We start from the raw sequence: 22,429 nt of genomic DNA, 5'->3' as shown, positions 1-22,429 counted from the left end.
TAATGGTTAGAGCAGCAGGTTGAAAACCACAGAGACCAGAGTTCAAATCCCACTGATACTCCTTGTGATTGTGGGCAAATCACTTAACCCACCATTGGTTCACGTAAAAGACTTTGCAAGCCTTCAGGGAAAAGGGAAATAGTTACTGTACCTAAATGTAAGTAGTCTGGAATTAACACTGGAAAGGTATGAGCTAAAATATTACATAAGTAATGCCACACTGGGAAAAGACCAAGGGTCCATCGAGCCCAGCATCCTATCCAAGACAGCGGCCAATCCAGGCCAAGGGCACCTGGCAAGCTTCCCAAACATGTTATTTGTGGAACTGTGGATTTTTCCCAAGTCCATTTAGTAGCGGTTTATGGACTTGTCCCTTAGGAAACCGTCTAACCCCTTTTTAAACTCTGCCAAGCTAACCGCCTTCACCACGTTCTCCGGCAACGAATTCCAGAGTTTAATTACGCGTTGGGTGAAGAAACATTTTTTCCGATTTGTTTTAAATTTACTACACTGTAGTTTCATCGCATGCCCCCTAGTCCTAGTATTTTTGGAAAGCGTGAACAGACGCTTCACATCCACCTGTTCCACTCCACTCATTATTTTATATACCTCTATCATATCTCCCCTCAGCCGTCTCTTCTCCAAGCTGAAAAGCTCTAGCCTCCTTAGTCTTTCTTCACAGGGAAGTCGTCCCATCCCCGCTATCATTTTAGTCGCCCTTCGCTGCAACTTTTCCAGTTCCACTATATCTTTCTTGAGATGCAGCGACCAGAATTGAACATAATACTCAAGGTGCGGTCGCACCATGGAGCGATATAACGGCATTATAACATCCTCACACCTGTTTCCCATACCTTTCCTAATAATACCCAACATTCTATTCGCTTTCCTAGCCGCAGCAGCACACTGAGCAGAAGGTTTCAGTGTATTATCGACGACGACACCCAGATCCCTTTCTTGGTCTGTAACTCCTAACGTGGAACCTTGCATGACATAGCTATAATTCGGGTTCTTTTTTTCCACATGCATCACCTTGCATTTGCTCACATTAAACGTCATCTGCCAACTAGTTGCCCAGTCTCCTAGTCTCGTAAGGTCCTTCTGTAATTTTTCACAATCCTGTCGCGAGTTAACGACTTTGAATAACTTTGTGTCATCAGCAAATTTAATTACCTCGCTAGTTACTCCCATCTCTAAATCATTTAGAAATATATTAAAAAGCAGCGGTCCTAGCACAGACCCCTGAGGAACCCCACTAACTACCCTTCTCCATTGTGAATACTGCCCATTTAACCCCACTCTCTGTTTCCTATCCTTCAACCAGTTTTTAATCCACAATAGGACTTTTTCTCCTATCCCATGACCCTCCAATTTCCTCTGTAGTCTTTCATGAGGTACCTTGTCAAACGCCTTTTGAAAATCCAGATACACAATATCAACCGGCTCCCCTTTATCCACGTTTGTTTACTCCTTCAAAGAACTGAAGTAAATTGGTCAGGCAAGATTTCCACACACAAAAGCCATGTTGACTCGGTCTCAGTAATCCATGTCCTTGGATGTGCTCTGTAATTTTGTTTTTAATAATAGCCTCTACCATTTTCCCCGGCACTGACGTCAGACTCACCGGTCTATAATTTCCCAGATCTCCCCTGGAACCTTTTTTAAAAATAGGCGTTACATTGGCCACCCTCCAATCTTCCGGTACCACGCTCGATTTTAAGGATAAGTTGCATATCACTAGCAGTAGCTCCGCAAGCTCATTTTTCAGTTCTATCAGTACTCTAGGATGAATACCATCCAGTCCAGGAGATTTGCTACTCTTCAGTTTGCTGAACTGCCCCATTACGTCCTCCAGGTTTACCGTGAAGTCAGTAAGTTTCTCTGACTCGTCCGCTTGAAATATCATTTCCGACATCGGTATCCCACCCAAATCTTCCTCGGTGAAGACCGAAGCAAAGAATTCATCCAATCTCTCCGCTACGTCTTTATCTTCCTTGATCGCCCCTTTTACCCCTCGGTCATCCAGCGGCTCAACTGATTCTTTTGCTGGCTTCCTGCTTTTAATATACCGAAAAAATTTTTTACTATGTTTTTTTGCCTCTAATGCTATCTTTTTTTTCGTAATCCCTCTTGGCCTTCTTTATCTGCGCCTGGCATTTGCTTTGACACTCCTTATGCTGCTTCTTGTTATTTTCAGTCGGTTCCTTCTTCCATTTTCTGAAGGCATTTCTTTTAGCCCTGATAGCTTCCTTCACCTCACTTTTAAACCAGGCTGGCTGTCTTTTGGAGTTCCATCTTTCTTTTCTAATTAGTGGAATATGTTTGGCCTGGGCCTCCAGGATGGTATTTTTGAACAGTGTCCATGTCTATTTGGAATTTGGACAGGTACATGAACCTGGACTTGCCCTGTTGGAAACAAGATACTGGGCTTGTTGGACTTTTGGTCTGAGCCAGGAGAAGAAGGAATCCATTACTGATGCTCCTGCCTTTTTATTATTTCTTTGTAGCCCTGACTAAATAATAGAAGGACTGCATCAAGCATAAAATGAAAACAGCAACCCTCCTGTCTGCTATTAGTTGTTGAATGTCAGCAACAGAGGAACCTGTCACAGCAGTTAGTGGAATCTGTGTGTACCCATATGCTGAGAGTGGGAATGCTCAAGTCAAGGCAAGTGCAGCAACCTTTTGTTGAAGTGGTTGGATATCTTCTGCCTGTTCAGATTGCTTGCCTTTCAGCTTGGGCCCTCAGATACCAGTTGCCAGCAAGTAATGGAGGCATTGACCTTAACTGGCAGGAACACAGGAACCAGAGCAAGACAATCACACCGAACAGACTGTGTAGGAAACTAGAAACAAGCCAATCAGATATCAGTGAAGCAGAATCTAACATCAAGCATGAATGAACAAATAACATTCTGGCAACCTATAGACTGATGGGCTGGAAAAGCAAAGTTACTCACTTGTAGCAGGTGTGCTCCAAGAACAGCAGGCCAGGTACTCTCACTTGTGGGTGACATCATCCGATGAAGCCCGATGCAGATGCTAGCTAGCATATAGATGTTTCAAGAAAATTCTATCAGCATCCCACCACTCATGCATGAGTACCTTCCCACCCGATGCACAGAGAACAGAACTGGTGGACTTTGTTGTTGAATTGAGTGGCAAAACGATCCACCGAGGGGGTGCCCCACTCTTGGAAGATTTTGCAGGCTATGACCATATTGAGAAACCACTCATAAGGTAGCATTATCCTGCTCATTCTGTCTGCCAGGCTGTTGTCCTTTCCCGTTAAGTACATGGCTTGCCGGACTTGAAGGAGGGAACAATTCCACATCCCTATCACTTCATGACACAAGGGGTAGGAGCCCGTACCCCCATGCTTGTTCACATAGTACATTGTAACCTGATTGTCCATTTGGGTGAGAATAACTTGGCTCTGTAGCCAATCTCTGAAAGCATTTAGAGTTCCAAATGGCCCTCAGCTCAAGGAGGTTGATATGGAGATTTGTTTCCTGAGCAGACCATGTCCCTTGGGTGTGAGGCCTATTGACATGAGTTCCCCATCCCAGGTTCGATTCATCCATTGTCAACACTTTTAAGGAGGAAGAATTTGGAATGGTAGTCCCATAGTAAAATCTGACAGAATTGTCCACCAGAGAAGGGAGTGACCCAACTCTGGAGGGACCTGAATGACATCCGCTAGATTCCCAGCTGTTTGGGGCCACAGGGAGGATAGAGTCCCCACTGGGACTCTCACAAACGGAAACATTTGGTGAAAACCTTGGGAACTGATGTGAGGCCAAAAGGCAGAACGCAATACTGGTAGTGGTGTTTCTCTACACAAAATCTGAGATACTTCCTGTGACTGGGAAGTATCAATATGTGGGTATAGGCATCCATCAAGTCTAGAGAGAATAGCCAATTGTTTTCCTGAATCATGGGAAGAAGGTAGACCAAAGAAAGCATCCTGTACTTTTCTTTGAACAGGAATTTGTTCAGGGCCCTTAGATCTAGGAAGGGACAGAATTCCCCTGTTTTCTTGGGCACAAGGAAGTACCTAGTATAGAATCCCTTCCCTACTTCCCCTGGTGGCATGGATCCAACCACATTGGCCTGTAGAAGGGCGGAGATTTCCTCTACAAGTACCTGCTTGTGCCAAAAGCTGATGAATGATGCTATAAGTGGGCAATTTGATGGTTTCTGACGCCAATTAAGTGTTGACTATTTGAAGAATCCACTGCTTGGAGGTTACAAGGGACCATTTTTAATGAACAAAACTGAGCCCCCCTTACTGGAAAGCTTATTTGGAACGGCTACTTAGACTGTGGCTATTCTCTCCTGGAGCACATCAAAAGCCTGCCCCCTGATTGCAACATCAAAAGTGTTATAAGTGCCCCTGGCCAGATACTTTCTAAACTCCAGCTGCTTATCGGCCAACTGGCAAAGCTCTGTGGCCTAATCCTGAGGAAGAGAGTCCATGAAAGTAAGCCTACTGCATTGCAAAGACTTCAGGTAGGTGCTTGTGTAGAGCTGGTAAGACTGCATTCGAGCAATAAGCATCGAGACCTGATAAACGTTCCTCCCAAATGAGTCTAGTGTCCAAACCTCTCTACCTGGGACAGCTGAGGCATGAGTCCTGGAACTCCTAGCTCATTTGAGAGTGGATTTGATTACCAAAGAGTGGTGAGGCAGCTGAGCCCTCTCAAATCCAGGAGCCTTCTGGACACGGGACTGTTTATCCACCTTCTTAAGTACAGTCTGCATTGAGAGGGGAGATTCCCAGGTCTTCATCAGTGCATCTTTAAGAATAGGATATAATGGAACCATGATCCCCCTCCTTAGGAGGCAACTCGTAATCCAGGAGAGACAACATCGCTGTCCTAGATTTCTCCTCCAGCTCCAATTAAAATGGAATGGCTAAAACCATCTACTTCATGAAACATGTGAAAGAGAGTCCCTCAGGTTAAGATTTATGCCTCTCTTGAGTTGGGGAGGGGTCAGAAGAGACCAAATAGGACCCCTCTTCAGAGAAGTAATGAGGGTCCTCCTTTGAATTCCATGAGCAGTCCCAATCAGACTCCTCACAGTAGTTAGGTTGAACAGTGAATCTGTGCCTGTCCCAGCTCAGTGGTACCATACCCCAAAGAGTGTGGGGGAACAGCCCTACCCTCAGACTCTAAGGAAGATTCCTTCCCAGATGTCGAGAGCGGTAATGCATGGGTTGACGTCGACTCCAGTCAGGACGCTGGCATTGAAGACTGCTCCACAAGCAAGGTAGGAGTCTCAGTAAAAAAAAACTGGGGCTCAGCTGGCATAGGTGCCCTCAATGCTTGAGCACTGTGCAGCTCTAGCATCTATGCCAGCTCCTCTCTGAGTATGGCTCTGTACCACTCATCAAAGGTAGGCTGGGGAGCTGGGACAGGGCCAACCTGTGAATGAGCTGGTGCCAAAATGGAAGTGGAAACCTGGCTGCCCAGAGACTGGTGCACCAGCACCTCCTCTAAGGTCCTCCTGGTGCCGGCTCAGGTACCTTCAATGTCGATGCCCCAGCACTGTGCATTGAAGAGGACCAATGCTTGTGCTTCTTGGGCTTCCCCTGATGCTGAGCATCATGGTCCTTTGGTGCTGACAAAGACGACGATGAACCTGTATGCATCCTCAGTGTTGGATCTGATGCTGACTGGTCCTGGAGCCAACTATCAGCACCCAATGTTGAGGAAGGTGGAGACCTCTTTCACGCCAGTGCAGTCTCAGTGATAGCTGATGTCTGGGTAGTCATCAAATTTGATACTTCCAGTGCTGTTGTCGATGGCTCGGACTTTGAGGAGCCAAAAAGTCTCTCCTACTTACTAAATCAAGAACTTAATGCATTAACCACCCCATTCTCTTATTCCTCCCACCTTAAACTCTAGTCTCTTTTTTTCTCTCAACCTGTCCCCAGCAGTCTCTCCTTACTCTATCCTTCCAACTTGTTTATCAAACCCTATCTTGTGGACTTCTGATACTTCTTGAAGGTACCACATTCTTGATGCTCCTCTTGTCCTGTGCTGTTACCATCTCAATCAATGCTGTCACTTTGACATTCCCAACTGCTGTTTTCAGTCCTGCTCCCATGCAACTTAGTCAGTTTGAGTTATGCAGTGTATGAATTCCTGTATGATCTTGCAGTCTCAAATCTTGCAAGAACAGTGTGAGGATTCAAGCACTGTGCAACTCAAACTCAACCGACAGTCAAGCTGATGTGGGAGACAGCTGTTACACAGTGGCATAGGAGAGTAATTCATAGGAGACCAGTCCCAGGCACAGTGGCCAAATTTCTAGGCAACATGGTGAGCTGGCACTTAGGATTTGTTCACTACTGGGGCACCATATCCTGTTACCTTTAACCAGGATATTTAAAAAGAAAAGACATGTTTTGCACATACCCTGTTAAAGTTATCCATATAAATTATCCATTAAACATTAAGATAGGTATTCACCCCAGACATAATAATCTAGGGGAAAAAAAGGGAAGGTGCTGTTGCTGGGAGATTTCATCTGCCTTATTTGGATTGGAATGTCCTATCTACAAAATCAGAAAGAAACAGAGAGACAGTGGATGCCTGCCAAAGTGCTCTGCTCAATCAAATGGTGACAGAACCCATGAGGGAAGGGATAAAACTGGATCTTTACCAAAAGCCTTGAAAACTACGTACAACCACCTAAACTTCCGGAAAAAAAACTAAAAACTAACCTGTTTAAAAAGGCATACCCTACCAATCCAACATAATTGCCTGATCTCTGCAACACAACAAAACTAAAGTACATTATGGACATTACACAACTCTTCTGTTGTACAATTCCCTAATGTGGCTGTGCCACATGAACTTTATCTTACCACAATATCACTTTGTATTTGTTTACACCGAAGTCTGCAAACACCTCTCCGGTACTATGTAAGCCACACTGAGCCTACAAATAGGTGAGAAAATGTGGGATACAAATGTAACAAACAAATAAATAAATAAATAAATAAATCTAATGCTCACAATTAATGTGTGTTTAATGTCTGGGTGAGTACCCGCCTAGGCAACTGTGGTTTGATATGAGAACTAAAGTGGAGTGCGGAGACACAAAACTCAAGGTAGTGGATTTCGAACATGCTGACTTTAGCAAAATGGGAGAGTATCTGAAGAAAGATCTGACAGTCCTCTCTTCTAACCAATCTTCATCCAGTATAATTAACTTCATTTACAATGACCAGTGAACCAATTTTCAACCAAACAAAAAAAAAAAAACTCAGGAGAATATCTCGCCTTGGTATCTGCTGCCAGTCTGAAGAAATAATACCTCAAATATCCCACCAATGAAGCAAGACAATGAATCTCTTCATAAAGGCAGTTAATAAATCACAATAAATAAATAAAACCTGCCTGATGGTACTGGATACCTCTGCTATATGCTCCTTGAGTATAATTGCATGTGACATTCAGTGCTGACCCTAAACATTATACACAAGTTCCAAAATGTGTTAAAGAATTTCATTCTGTGAAATAAATAATGCAAATTGAAAATGTATGTAAAGAAGTGTAGTGTTATGACCACCTACCAAGCTTGGTATGAATTCTTTTTAAATTGTATAGTACAAAAATTTGAACAAGTAAAAACAATTATTTTGTTAATGAGAAATATTGTAGTTCTACTAACAGAAGACACGGGTTTATGATTGATATTCAGATCTTTTCACATATCCTTGTGGCCCTAGTTTTTCATATCCACTTGAAGTCGACTGCACATTAAAGAAATGCAATACAGATTTAACTGGACTCACTACTACCAAAAGAGTTTCCAGTGTAGCAGGAAGCTAATTTCAGCTGTCACTTAATGTAAGTAAAATGACAAATATCTGTAATATCTGTCAAGACTGGAATGTTTTAAAAAGAGTTATGAAGCTGTCAACATTTTGATGACTTTAACAAGAAAAAAAAACGGATGAGGAGAAGAAAACAGACAGTATGTCTGTTATGTATCTAGTTGCCAAACTCTCCTATTACTTAGCATTAATAAAATCATATTACCTCTATAAAAAGAAGACAAACAGAGGCTCCAGGAGAAAATGAATGCAGGTATACCTGTTACTGTACTGCTGAGACCATGCTACTTGCCTGTTTCAATATCTGCTCAACACTTTCAAATCTATACAAAGTAAAAGGTGTCAACATAATTTGACTACAGAATGTAGAACAAATATTGACAGTAAATGGAATTTTAAAGAACTGATGAGAAGGACTTGGGGACGAAACCTTATAGGAATTAACTTTTTCCTTACATTAAAAAAAAGGAGGAGGGGTTCTGGCACAGAATGAGCATAACTTTTCATTGAATTCATAAGAATTTTTATTTACAGTTTCCTAGGTTGAGTAATTTTTCAATACTATTCCCATAGGTGAAAACAATGCTTCACCCATACAAATAAGCTTTATGAAAATTCTCCTCATTCTAGAACAGGGTGCCTAAATTTAAGCAGCATAGGCATGCTTACATTTATAGAATACTAGCACTTATGCATGTGAACGTACATTTGTGCATATGTCATCTGAATGCTTAGTGCTCTTTTATAATTTAGGTGCATAATTTGTTAAGCGCATAAATATAAGATGTGTAGAAGTGGCTGGAGTGTGGGCAGGGTTTTCACTTATACATGTAATTCACAGAATAATATAAGTATTGTGTTAAAGTGCCACATCTAGCTATACACATTTGCATCTGTTAATGACATGGTGCCAAGCGGGCATGCCTAATTGTACGCATGTAGATGTCAATTTATTCTAATATTGTAAAATAGAATTTTGGTGTCTCAGTGCCGTTATAGAATTATTGTTCAGTATTCTGCATCTAGGCATCTAACTGGCATCCAATTATACAACTGCCCCTTATTGGCTAGATCCTACATATGGTGGGTAAAATCTAGGCGTATCCAATTTACGCACCTAGCGGTATTCTATAAGCTGTGTCTACATTCAAACGTGGTTTATAGAATAGCACACAGGCTGGGTGGACATGCTTAGATTTAGGAGCACCCATTTACGCCACTAAAACGCTAGTGTACATGCCTGCACCAAATTCTATACCCATGTGTGTAGATTTGATTGATGGCACCGACATGCCCACACTCCTCCCATTGCTGTGACCCCCTTTTTGGCTATGCGTGCTAGAATTTACGCACACCACTTTTTAGAATATGCATAAAAGATGCGAATGTAAATTCCAAGTATTGCCAATTAGTGTTGATAATTGGTTATTAGCGAATTATCAACACTAATTGGCTCGTTAACTGAGTAGCATATGCAAGTTTACACGTGCTACTAGGCACGCCATGTGCTATGTATAGAATCCTGGGATATGTGAGAAAAATTACAGGTGCAGTACCATTCATATGTAATATTACCTACAGTATGGAGAGGCATGCCTGTGGACAGAGATGGGGTGGGGTTTGAAAATATAAACATTATTTTATTTGGAAAAAAAGTACCCACACAAAAAGGAAGTGCTGATGTGTGTGGGTCCTTTTCCTTAGGAAATTTTCAAAGTGAAGGTGTGGAAATACTTTCACTTAAAAAATATATGTATATATATTTTTTTACATTTATTTTTTTTATTTTTGTTTTTGTTACATTTGTACCCCGCGCTTTCCCACTCATGGCAGGCTCAGGAATACAAGAATAAAGGAGTCCACATTAATGGGAAAAAACACCATGTTTAGGAAAAAAAAAAAAAAGAAAAATCTAATTTGTAGATAACTAATCTTCAAATTATAACATTGCCATAACATTTCCTTGTTACTACTCAATAAGAAAACTTTCAAGTTGGGTTGAATCAAAGTAAACATATTGAACCTCATTCAATTGATCCACACATTTATAATGAAACTGAAGAAAGGATGAGGCACCTTTCTTTATCGCCTTTGTCCTTTAGTTTCAACAATTCTTTACAATGTACTGTTTTAGGATCTTGCCAGGTACTTGTGACCTGGATTGGCCACTGTTGGAAACAGGATACTGGGCTTGATGGACCTTCGATCTGTCCCAGTATGGCAATGCTTATATTCTTATGTAGCTATGTGGACCGAGCCATATCCAAGAAAACCTGGGTTTTGTTGATGATGATAGCTCCAAGGGAGGAGGAGGAGGATCTTTACTCACTAGATGTTTGTCCATCAGCCCACTTATTTTAGGTGTACTAGAGATACCAGACTTAACATTTCCTCTATTCTTCCTCATATTGTAGCAAAGCTAGCAGGAAAATAAAACAAGCAATACCTCTGATACTAATCGGGCAGAGTCTTAGGCTCCTTCTGGGCTTCCAAGGGGCCTGGAGTGCTGCAGCCATGCACCGCATTTTAGCACTGCTTTTATCCACTCCATGAGTCATCTTGGTGGAGGCTGATGATATTGGATGCCGCCTCAGGTTCCTTCCAGGCACTAACACCGCACTGCTCAGCAGTAGGATGTCTCTGGCACTTAAGATTGCTTTTCCAACCATCTGCAGTGTCAGCGCTCCTTTTATCCTCTTGGCAGCAGCAGCTGAAGATGTCAGGTGCCACCACCAGTTCAGGAGCAGGGGGACTCTGGCAGATAGAATTCCTTTTCCCATTATTTCACTTTTAAAACTGTTACAAAGATTGATGGTAAGCATTCATGGGTTTTGTTTGTTTGGAATCAACTACAGTAACACAAATGGGTGTAGGATTACCAAAGCACACGGCCACAACTCAAATTTAATCCCCACGTATCACTATGAAATACATTAGAATTTCATAGTGATACGTGGGGATTAAGTTTTAGTTTTTTTGGGACATGAGGAGTTACTGCCCCCATCCTGAGTGAGCTGCCCCTTCCTGCACTGAGCTGCAGACTTTGGCAAGATAATTTCCTCTTTATCCCATTAAGTCCTGATGTGACACTCTTGCTTGCTTCCTGGTTAGGGCTGCCATAGTAGAGAAAGAGGCATAGAGCAGACAAAGTGCAGCATTTTGATTTGTTGTAAAGAAAAGAGCTGCAGTATGACCAGGTATCTGTGAAGAAGCCATACCATGTAAGTGCCATTCTACAGAGAGTACATGGCACTGTATCACACTGGAAGAAGTACAGAGGCTAGCTGTGCAAAAAACAAAACAAAACAAAACAACAGAGAATAGCACTGCAGCAGGAGGTGGTGGCCCAGGACTGAGGGAAGGGATCTCCCAAAAAAAGAAGCCAGACTCAGATGACATCAGGTAAGAGCCTGAAACTTCAACAGATTGTGGTAAGCTGCAGCTTGATAAGGTTTGGTTCGGGCCTGGGGGCACATCAGTGTATGGTGGTGAATGTGGGGGCTGGTTAATGACTTTCTTGGCTTAAAAGCTTTGATCCATTCCCCTATCTACTTTTATCTACTTTAGCGTTTTTCTGTGTGAGGGGCAGGAGAAAATAATATTGGAGCCACCAAGCTCAGTCATCAGTCCTGTGGGATGTGAGTCTTATATTAGGGCTGAAAATGTTCTGACAACAGAAGAGAAATAAAGTTCTTTATTTTCAATGTAGTGAATAGAATATACCAGTGCTGGGAATATGCACCACTTTGTATTTTGCACAGACTGGAGGAAAGCATTATAATTTCTATTTCTCTGGTGTTGCAGTACATGCAGTTTCTGGCTTGACTCTATATCTCTATTTTTTTTTTTGTGGTACCTTATTCTATGTTTGGGAAGGGCCTGTGTATTTTATGGGTGCTCCAGAAGTGTGATATTCTGCTAGCTTGTACTTTCTGTGTAGGGTCCTGTAGCAATCCAGCTTGTTCTGTTTTTCCAATAGGAAGAACATTGGTGTTCTAGGGTATGCCATGAAAAAAGTCACCACTGCCTGATGCTCAAGAGGCTCTTAAGCATGAAGAAGCTCCACTCTAACACATGTGCAGTCAAACATGCCTCTCTCTTTCTTAGATACAGCATGAGCTCTAGAGTAGGCTTGTACAACTTTTCCTATCGGGGCCACATTTTATATTTTGTAACAATTGGAGTGCTGAAACAGGCATGCGTGCATGCATTCACGCTCTTTCTGAGAATCACAGACTCACACACTCTCTAAGAAAAAAAAGAACAAAATTGATTTATTTATAAAAATTTGTACACCCATTCTAGATGGTGTATGTTACATTCACTGAATACACTCCATGAATTAAGTGCCCAAAAAAATCAAAATAATGCAACAATATTTACAGAATTCAGGAACTATATACAAATATGTTAACACTTTGCTCCCAGACAGGCCTAGGTCCCTAGTCCAGCATTTTCCTGAATTCCCAAGAAGCCACACTCTGCATACAGTACAACATCAGAAAAATAGAAAGTGACACATGTCCCTCTGTACTGTTCAAATAAAGTGGCATATTTTCAAAGCACTTAGACTTACAAAGTTACATGGAGGGGCATTTTCGAAAGGGACGACCAAGTTGCGATTTGGATGTCCTTATAAAACGGTGAAATCCAGGGACGGGCAAACTTGTATTTTCAAAACAAGATGCACGTCCATCTTTCATTTAGAAAATACCATCAGAGACATCCAAATCCTTAAATTTGGACATCCCTAGATATGGATGTTTCTGACTTTCGGCGATTTTCGAAACCAAAGACGTCCATGTCAAAAGCGGCGAAATGTAAGCCATTTGGTCATGGGAGGAGCCAGAATTCATAGTGTGCTGGTCTCCCTGACATGCCAGGACACCAACGCTAGAGGGTACTGCTGTGGACTTCATAAATTGCTCCCAGAAACATACTTCCCTTACCTTGTGTGCTGAGTCCCCCAAAACCACCTAAAACCCACTACCCACAACTGTACACCACTACCACAGCCCTTACGGGTGAAGGGGGGGCACCTATCTATGGGTACAGTGGGTTTGTGGTGGGTTTTGGAAGGCTCGCTGTTTCCTCCACATATGTAGCAGGTAGGGGGGGTATGGGCCTGGGTCCGCCTGTCTGAAAGTGCACTGCAGTACCCACTAAAACTGCTCCAGGGACCTGCATGCGCTGTCATGGACCTGAGTATGACATCTGAGGCTGGCACGACATATTTTTACAAATGTTTTTTGAGGGTGGGAGGGGGTTAGTGACCACTGGGGGAGTAACGTGAGGTCATCGATTCTCTCCGGTGGTCATCTGGTCATTTCGGGCACCTTTTTGTGCCTTTAGTCGTAAGAAAAACAGGTCCAGGTGAAAACATCCATTTGTCAGGGCTATTTGGTCAGAGGCTTTTTTGTCTGTTTTTTGGGGGGAGGGGGGGCTATTTTGTGTTTGGGTCTTTTTACTAGGGCATTTTTGACCAGGTATCATTATATAATGGACACACAGACATCCATGTCAAATAGCCTTATAGTTAACAGCAGTGAGTTGAAAGACAGGGAACCCTGGTTCAAATCTCACTGTAGCTCTTTGTTTTTTGTTGTTGTTTTTTTTTAATTGTGAGCCCTCCAAGAAAGAAAAATACCTACTGCACCCGAATGTACACTGCTTCAATAGTTTTGAGCTTATATGGAAGCGGTTTACATTCAGGTACAGAAGGTATTTTTCTGTCCCTGGAGGATCCACAATTTAAAAAGAAAAATACAAAAAGCTGCAGTGGGATTTGAACCAGTGTCCCCTGGCTCTCAGTTCAGTGCTCTAACCATTAGGCTATTCCACAGGTACATGTACTTTGCTATTTTATAGCATAAATGCCCATAGTTCTTGAAGCTGTCACAGAGCCCAGTATCCCTTGCCAGTTTCACATTCAGCAAGGGCAGCAGTCGCTTTTCTGTAACTTGGATGTGCCTGGTACCAGATCTTAATAGCAACATCCATCTTTTTGGACATAAATATCCCTCCCCTTCTGAAATCGGAATTAGGCATCCATATGGTGGAATTCAAAATATAATCTGAGAGACACTTTGAGCATTACACTCCTAACATCATGATCTTTAAAAAGAAAAATGTATATATAGACATAGAATTGATTAAAAACAGCTGGAAAAAATACTGCGATTTACAAAATGAAGTGAAAAGAACTTTGGAGCAAAATATCAACTGAAATGCCAACTATGATTGGAGCTTTTGGAGCAATACAGATTGAGCTCCCAAAAATTTTGGAAATTTTTAATTTAAAAGGAAACTCCAATGCTGGGCAGTATGCCTCAGAAAAACAGTTGGGGAACAGCTTGTGGGAAAATATTTTCTTTAAACCAGTAAGTCAAACTTGGCATTGGGTATGTAAGAGTCATAAATTTTTATTGTCAATCCCCCCCTTGCCATCTATACAGGGTAATGGCTCTTTTACACCTGGTTACACCACAATAGCCTTTCAACAATGAGGCATCAAAGTTATGGCATATTTGTTTCACGAGCTAATATAATTCTTTTGAAACTCTTTGCACAAAATATACTATTAGTGCTCATGACCTCTTTGCATATATGCAATTGCAGCATTATATTAACTCTTTGCCAGTATCGGCATTAAGTGATGAGGTGCGAGAAACACTGTCTACAGCTTTCAGCTTAGAGGCTCAACTGCTGTTGCCCCTATGATACCATCATAAGTACCTTCAAAATTACTTGAAGAGGTTGATTATGGACCTCTGGCAGCAGTGTGGGGTAGAGATCTAGGAACAACTATTGAGGCGTTAGATTAAAAGCTGTTTGTTGGGTACCCGTGCTATTACCAAAAAGATTTCTCTATGAGAATTACAATATAAAGTGTTGATGTGTCTGCATATCTCACCTCATAGGGCTTATAAAGCTACTATAAAGACAAGATAAAAAGTGTTTGAAATGTTTAGTGCCCCAACCTACTGTTGTGTTTGGTCATGAGCCCTTGGACAAAGGATGAGGCCTTGGGTAGACTGAGCCCAGGCTAGCACAGAGACTAAAAGACTACAAAACCCAGTACACTCAAGGAGACCAGAGAGCACCACCAGGGAGAAAGTGAATGATACATACCTGTAGCAGGTGTTCTCCGAGGACAGCAGGCTGATTGTTCTCACGACTGGGTTGACATACACGGCAGCCCCCACCAACCGGAACAAAACTTTGCGGGCGGTCCCGCACGCAGGGCACGCCCACTGCGCATGCGCGGCCGTCTTCCCGCCCGTGCGCGACCGTTCCCGCTCAGTTGAATGACAAGCCAAAGAATGAGTAAAAACTCAACTCCAAAGGGGAGGAGGGAGGGTAGGTGAGAACAATCAGCCTGCTGTCCTCGGAGAACACCTGCTACAGGTATGTATCATTCGCTTTCTCCAAGGACAAGCAGGCTGCTTGTTCTCACGACTGGGGTATCCCTAGCTCTCAGGCTCACTCAAAACAAGAACCCAGGTCAATTGAACCTCGCAACGGCGAGGGCATAACAAAAATTGACCTACGAAGAACAACTAATTGAGATTGCAGCCTGAACAGAACAAATCGGGTCCTGGAGGGTGGAGTTGGATTCAAACCCCAAACAGATTCTGCAGCACCGACTACCCACACCGACTGTCGTGTCGGGTATCCTGCTGGAGGCAGTAATGTGATGTGAATGTGTGGACAGATGACCACGTCGCAGCCTTGCAAATCTCTTCAATAGTGGCTGACTTCAAGTGGGCCACTGACGCTGCCATGGCTCTAACACTATGAGCTGTGACATGACCCTCAAGAGCCAGCCCAACCTGGGCGTAAGTGAAGGAAATGCAATCTGCTAGCCAATTGGAGATGGTACGTTTCCCGACAGCGACCCCTTTCCTATTGGGGTCGAAAGAAATAAACAATTGGGTGGACTGTCTGTGGGGCTGTGTCCGCTCCAGATAGAAGGCCAACGCTTGCTTGCAGTCCAATGTGTGCAACTGACGTTCAGCAGGGCGGGTATGTGGTCTGGGAAAGAATGTTGTCAAGACAATTGACTGGTTAAGATGGAACTCCGACACCACCTTTGGCAGGAACTTAGGGTGAGTGCGGAGGACTACTCTGTTGTGATGAAATTTGGTATACGGAGCATGAGCTACCAGGGCCTGCAGCTCACTGACTCTACGAGCTGAAGTAACTGCCACCAAGAAAATGACCTTCCAGGTCAAGTACTTCAGATGGCATGAATGCAGTGGCTCAAAAGGAGGTTTCATCAGCTGGGTGAGGACTACGTTGAGATCCCATGACACTGCAGGAGGCTTTACAGGGGGCCTTGACAAAAGCAAGCCTCTCATGAATCGAACTACTAAAGGCTCTCCAGAGATGGCTTTACCCTCTACACGATGATGGTAAGCACTAATCGCACTAAGGTGATTCCTTACTGAGTTGGTCTTGAGACCAGACTCTGATAAGTGCAGAAGGTATTCAAGCAGGTTCTGTGCAGGGCAAGAACGAGGGTCTAGGGCCTTGCTCTCACACCAGACGACAAACCTCCTCCACTTGAAAAAGTAACTTTTTTTAGTGAAATCCTTTCTAGAGGCAAGCAAGACCCGGGAGACACCCTCAGACAAACCCAACGAAGCAAAATCTATGCCCTCAACGTCCAGGCCGTGAGAGCCAGAGACTGAAGGTTGGGGTGCAGAAGCGCTCCGTCGTTCTGCGAAATGAGAGTCGGAAAACACTCCAATCTCCACGGTTCTTTGGAGGACAACTCCAGAAGTAGAGGGAACCAGATCTGATGGGGCCAAAAAGGCGCTATCAGAATCATGGTGCCGTGGTCTTGCTTGAGCTTCAGTAAGGTCTTCCCCACCAAGGGTATGGGAGGATAAGCATACAGGAGGCCGGTCCCCCAATGGAGGAGAAAGGCATCCGACGCCAGTCAGCCATGTGCCTGTAGTCTGGAACAGAACAGAGGCAACTTGTGGTTGGTCTGAGAGGCGAAAAGGTCCACCGAGGGAGTGCCCCACTCTCGGAAGATCTTGCGTACCACTCTGGAATGGAGCGACCACTCGTGCGGTTGTATGACTCTGCTCAGTCTGTCGGCCAGACTGTTGTTTACGCCTGCCAGGTATGTGGCTTGGAGAAGCATGCCGAACTGGCAGGCCCAACGCCACATCCCGATGGCTTCCTGACACAGGGGGCGAGATCCGGTGCCCCCCTGCTTGTTGATGTAAAACATTGCAACCTGATTGTCTGTCCGAATTTGGATGATTTGGTAGGACAGCCGATCTCTGAAGGTCTTCAGTGCGTTCCAGACTGCTCGGAGCTCCAGGAGATTGATCTGAAGATCTTGTTCCTGGAGGAACCACAGCCCCTGGGTGTGGAGCCCATCGACATGAGCTCCCCACCCCAGGCGAGATGCATCCGTCGTCAGCACCTTCGTGGGCTGCGGAATTTGGAATGGACGTCCCAGAGTCAAATTGGTCCGAATGGTCCACCAGTGCAGCGAATTGCGGCAACTGAGGGACAGGCGGATGACATCTTCTAGATTCCCGGTAGCTTGACTCCACTGGGAAACTAGGGTCCATTGAGCAGGTCTCATGTGAAGGCGAGCCATGGGAGTCACATGAACCGTGGAGGCCATATGACCCAGGAGTCTCAAAATCTGCCGAGCTGTGACCTGCTGAGACGCTCTGGTCTGGGAAGCGAGGGACAGGAGATTCTGCGCCCTTGCTTCGGGAAGAAAGGCCTGAGCCGTCTGTGAATTCAGCAGAGCTCCTATGAATTCCAGAGATTGGACTGGCTGGAGATGGGACTTTGGGTAATTTATCACAAACCCCAGCAGCTCCAGGAGGTGACTAGTGCACTGCATGGACGGGAGAGCTCCTGCCTCCGAGGTGTTCTTGACCAGCCAATCGTCGAGATACGGGAACACGTGCACTCCCAGCTTGCATAGGTACGCCGCAACCACCACGAGACACTTCATGAACACCCGTGTGGCAGAGGCGAGCCCAAAGGGCAGCACACAATACTGAAAGGGCTGTGTCCCCAGACGGAATCGGAGATACTGTCTGTGAGCTGGCAGTATCGGGATGTGGGTGTAAGCGTCCTTTAAATCCAGGGAACATAGGCAATCGTCTTTCTGAATCATTGGTAGAAGGGTGCCCAAGGAAAGCATCCTGAACTTCTCTTTGACCAGGTATTTGTTCAGGCCTCTCAGGTCTAGGATGGGGCGCATCCCCCCTGTTTTCTTTTCCACAAGGAAGTACCTGGAATAGAATCCCTGCCCTTCCTGCCCGGGTGGCACAGGCTCGACCGCAATGGCGCTGAGAAGGGCGGAGAGTTCCTCTGCAAGTACCTGATTGTGCTGGGAGCTGAAGGATTGGGCTCCCGGTGGGCAATTTGGTGGAGTGGAGGCCAAATTCAGGGTGTATCCGCACTGCACTATTTGGAGAACCCACTGGTCGGAGGTTATCAGAGGCCACCTTTGGTGAAAAACTTTCAACCTCCCTCCGACCGGCAGGTCGTCCGGTACGGACACTTTGATGGCGGCTATGTTCCCATGGATCCAGTCAAAAGCTCGTCCCCGGCTTTTGCTGTGGAGGCGCAGGGGGCTGCTTAGGCGCACGCTGTTGACGGGAACGAGCACGCTGGGACTGTCCCTGTGCCTGAGGAGGCCTTCGGGCCGGCTGGGTGTACCTACGCTTGTTGTAGGCGTAGGTCGCAGCCTGCCTGGCCCGGGAAAAATGTCCACCTGCTGAGGTGGATGCTGAAGGCGCCCGGTGGGAGAGTTTCTCAAGGGCGGTTTCCCGCTGGTGTAGTTGGTCCACCAACTGCTCGACCTTCTCGCCGAATATATTATCCCCCCGGCAAGGAACATCTGCCAGCCATTGCTGGGTGCGGTTGTCCAGGTCAGAGGCACGCAGCCATGAGAGTCTGCGCATCACTATACCTTGGGCCACAGCTCGGGATGCCACATCACAGGTGTCATAGATACTCCTGGACAGGAATTTTCTGCACGCCTTCAGCTGCCTGACCACCTCCTGAAAAGGCCTGGACTGCTCCAGAGGGAGCTTGTCGACCAGGTCCGCCAGTTGCTTCACATTGTTCCGCATGTGAATGCTCGTGTAGAGCTGGTACGACTGGATGCGGGTCACGAGCATGGAAGATTGGTAGGCCTTCCTCCCAAACGAGTCCAGAGTGCGAGACTCCCGCCCCGGGGGCGCCGAGGCGGTATCCCTCGAACTCCGTGCTCTCTTGAGAGCAGAGTCCACGACCGCCGAGTCATGAGGCAATTGGGGCCGCATCAACTCTGGGTCAGAGTGGATCCTGTATTGGGACTCCGCTTTCTTGGGGATGGTGGGGTTAGATAAGGGCTTCAGCCAGTTCCGAAGCAGTGTCTCTTTGAGGACATTGTGCAACGGCACCGTGGAAGACTCTCTAGGTGGTGATGGATAGTCGAGGACCTCGATCATCTCAGCCCTCGGCTCATCCACAGAGACCACGGGGAAGGGAATGCAAATAGACATGTCCCTGTTGAAGGAGGCAAAGGAGAGGCTCTCAGGAGGTGAGAGCTTCCTCTCCGGTGAAGGAATGGGGTCGGAGGGAAGGCCCTCAGACTCCTCTGAGGAGAAATATCTGGGGTCCTCCTCCTCCCCCCACGAGGCCTCTTCCTCGGTGTCGGACATGAGCTCGTGCAGCTCTGACCTGAACCAGGCCCGTCTCGACTGCGAGAAACCATGTCCTCGATGGTGGCGTCGAGCGGTGGACTCCCACGTCAGCGGGGATGAAGCTCCCTCCATCGTCGTCGATGGGGATTCCACCTGCGTGGCGGTCGACACCGGTGCCACAAGCGGCATCGGTATCGGAGGCCTCGGCATTGGGCTGGAGTACACCGGCGCCTCCATCGGAATCGGATCTGACAGGGTTCGGTGCCGATGGCCCTGGGTAGAGGGAGTGGCCGGGGCCGATTGCCCGCGCGGCCGCTCACCCCCGCTGTCGCCGGCAGACCGGCGGGCCAACGGTACCTGTACTCCTGGGGTCGGTGTTATCGTCGGTGCCGATTTCGTTGACATCGGTACCGGTACCGAAGATCCGGCCATCGACACTGATGCCGTCGACATCGAGGGGCCGGCGCAAGTTCCAAAAAGACGGTCCCGAAGAACTTGCCTCGCCACCTGTGTCCGCTACCGTAAGCCGAGCGAGACACAAGGTGCACGTCTTGGTATTATGCTCCAGCCCAAGGCACTGGAGGCCCCAAGTGTGGGTATCAGTTTGCGAGATCTGCCGGCCGCACCGACCACACTTCTTGAATCTGCTCAGGACCTTCGAGGACATCGACGGAAAAATCGCGTCGGCGAAATCAAAGTCGTCTATGGTGGCGGTGAAAAGCACACCCGAAAATAAACGACCGCGCGGCCACAAGGCTGCAACGAGGCGCCCCCGTGGCTAAAGACGACGAGGGGACAACTTTTTTTTTGGGGGGGGGGGGGGAGGAAAAAGAAACGCGAACAAAAGAAAGAGAAAAAACTCAGAGAAAAAATCCGGTTTCCAGGGCTGACAGAGTGAGAGACGATAACACGTCTCTCTCCAGCGCAGAATCAAAAAAAACTGAGCGGGAACGGTCGCGCACGGGTGGAAAGACGGCCGCGCATGTGCGGTGGGCGTGCACTGCGTGCAGAACCGCCCGCGAAGTTTTGTTCCGGTTGGTGGGGGCTGCCGTGGACGTCAACCCAGTCGTGAGAACAAGCAGCCTGCTTGTCCTCGGAGAAAAGATAGAACACTCATACGGGCCACAAGGCCGAACTGGAACCCAATCACACAGGAAGAAAGGGGAAAGAAACAGAACAATGTCTCCTAAGAAAATCAGGCTCAAAATACAGCCACAAACGAAGGGTCAAAAGACCATGCATGTAGGCACAAACAATAACTACAGGGTTAAGGCAACCCCACGCAAAGCGATAGCTCACACTGTGCCTAAAAGTACAGTCAGACAAAAGAGCAACTCATACAAGCTCAAATAGCAGAAACAGCAAGTAAAAGATTATAGGGAAACCATACAGAGAGGCAGCTCAGGTCTGTGCTAGAAACCACAGCTAAACGGAATAGCAGCCCAAACAGATTCAAACAACAGATTCAGCAAATAAAGGGTTAAACGGAAACCACACAGAGAGGCAGCTCAGGACTTTGCTAGAAACCACAGCTAAACGGATGAGCAAGTTCTCACAGACTCAAACAGCAAATACAGAAAGTAAAGGGTTAAAGGCTAACCACACAGAGAACTCACACTGTGCCACACACACAGACAAACGGAGAATCAGAAGGTAAGTTCACAGCTGAGGGAATCAATGCTATAGCGTCCTATACAAGCAGAGATAGGCTTAAATAGGGTCTGGCATCTGACATCATCTGCCTCAGACATCAGCCCAATCCCTGACATAGCCAATCAGGATTGAGACCCTGTTGCTACCATGCTTGTCCCAGTAGGATCATAACAGCTACCTTGGGACATATGTTTTGGTGCTGTCCCAAGGTTAAACATTTTTGGACTTCCTTCCCACATCATATGTTTATGAAGAATCAGTTGGTTCCTGGAACCTAACAGCTTTTTTAAATGTCTTTTCTATTCACCATCCCCTTCCAAAGGGGCTGAAAGGTATTTTAAAGTGAGCGATGTTGATAGGCAAGAAGTGTATCTTGCTGTGCTAGATATGACAGCAGACCCACCTTCGGATGCACGCTGGAGGTCAGAAATTATAATACTGTTAATGATGGAACATCAGCAAATTAGTAACCTTGACTAGATGCCAGGGAAAAAAAATTACCCTGACTTGGGAACCATTTTAGAACTCCATATTGCATCTAACATGCAGTAGACTGCTGAATACCTGACCTGAATTTTGGATTTTCCTTTGCATATGACTGGGGAATGCAGCCTTCTTGGGCTTGAGGGGAAGGTGGAATAAGAAATAAATGTATGCTAAGTATTGTTCTATGATGTCTTAGATATTAAGGATGGTTACCTGGTCCAATTGATTGAAATAAAGAGAAGAGAGGCTAGGGCTTTTCAGCTTGGAGAAGAGATGGCTGAGGGGAGACATGATAGAGGTATATAAAATAATGAGTGGAGTGGAACAGGTGGATGTGAAGCGTCTGTTCACAATTTCCAAAAATACTAGGACTAGGGGGCATGCCATAAAACTACAGTGTAGTACATTTAAAACAAATTGGAGAAAATGTTTCTTCACCCAACGCATAATTAAACTCTGGAATTCGTTGCCGGAGAACGTGGTGAAGGCGGTTAGCTTAGCAGAGTTTAAAAAGGGGTTAGACGGTTTTCTAAAGAACAAGTCCATAAGCCACTACTAAATGGACTTGGGGAAAATCCACAATTCCAGGAATAACAAGTATAGAAGGTTTGTATGTTTGGGAAGCTCCCCAGGTTCCCTTGGCCTGGATTGGCTGCTGTCGTGGTCAGGATGCTGGGCTCGATGGACCCTTGGTCTTTTCCCAGTATGGCATTACTTATGTACTTATGTAAACATAACTATATTTTAAGTAGTTAAGAACAAA

The 22,429-nt window shown here is 45.6% G+C and overlaps 1 protein-coding gene and 1 long non-coding RNA gene across 2 annotated transcripts in view; both read right to left on the bottom strand.

The window, feature by feature from the left end:
* LRMDA (leucine rich melanocyte differentiation associated) overlaps nt 1–22,429 on the bottom strand; it is a 2,054,983-nt gene that overhangs the window by 1,377,371 nt on the left and 655,183 nt on the right. The gene's annotated exons all lie outside the window — the stretch shown is intronic.
* Nucleotides 391–9,306, bottom strand: LOC115470235. Its single transcript, XR_003942147.1, has 3 exons — nt 9,208–9,306; nt 6,947–6,951; nt 391–402 (listed from the first exon to the last, which is right to left on the bottom strand). It is a non-coding gene; the product is annotated as an uncharacterized LOC115470235 (long non-coding RNA).

The sequence above is a fragment of the Microcaecilia unicolor genome, chromosome 5 (genome assembly GCF_901765095.1).
Source record: "Microcaecilia unicolor chromosome 5, aMicUni1.1, whole genome shotgun sequence".
NCBI classification, from domain to species: Eukaryota; Metazoa; Chordata; class Amphibia; order Gymnophiona; family Siphonopidae; genus Microcaecilia; species Microcaecilia unicolor.
The sequence above is the reverse complement of the archived record's forward strand: the minus strand, read 5'-3'. Positions and strand labels throughout refer to the sequence as shown.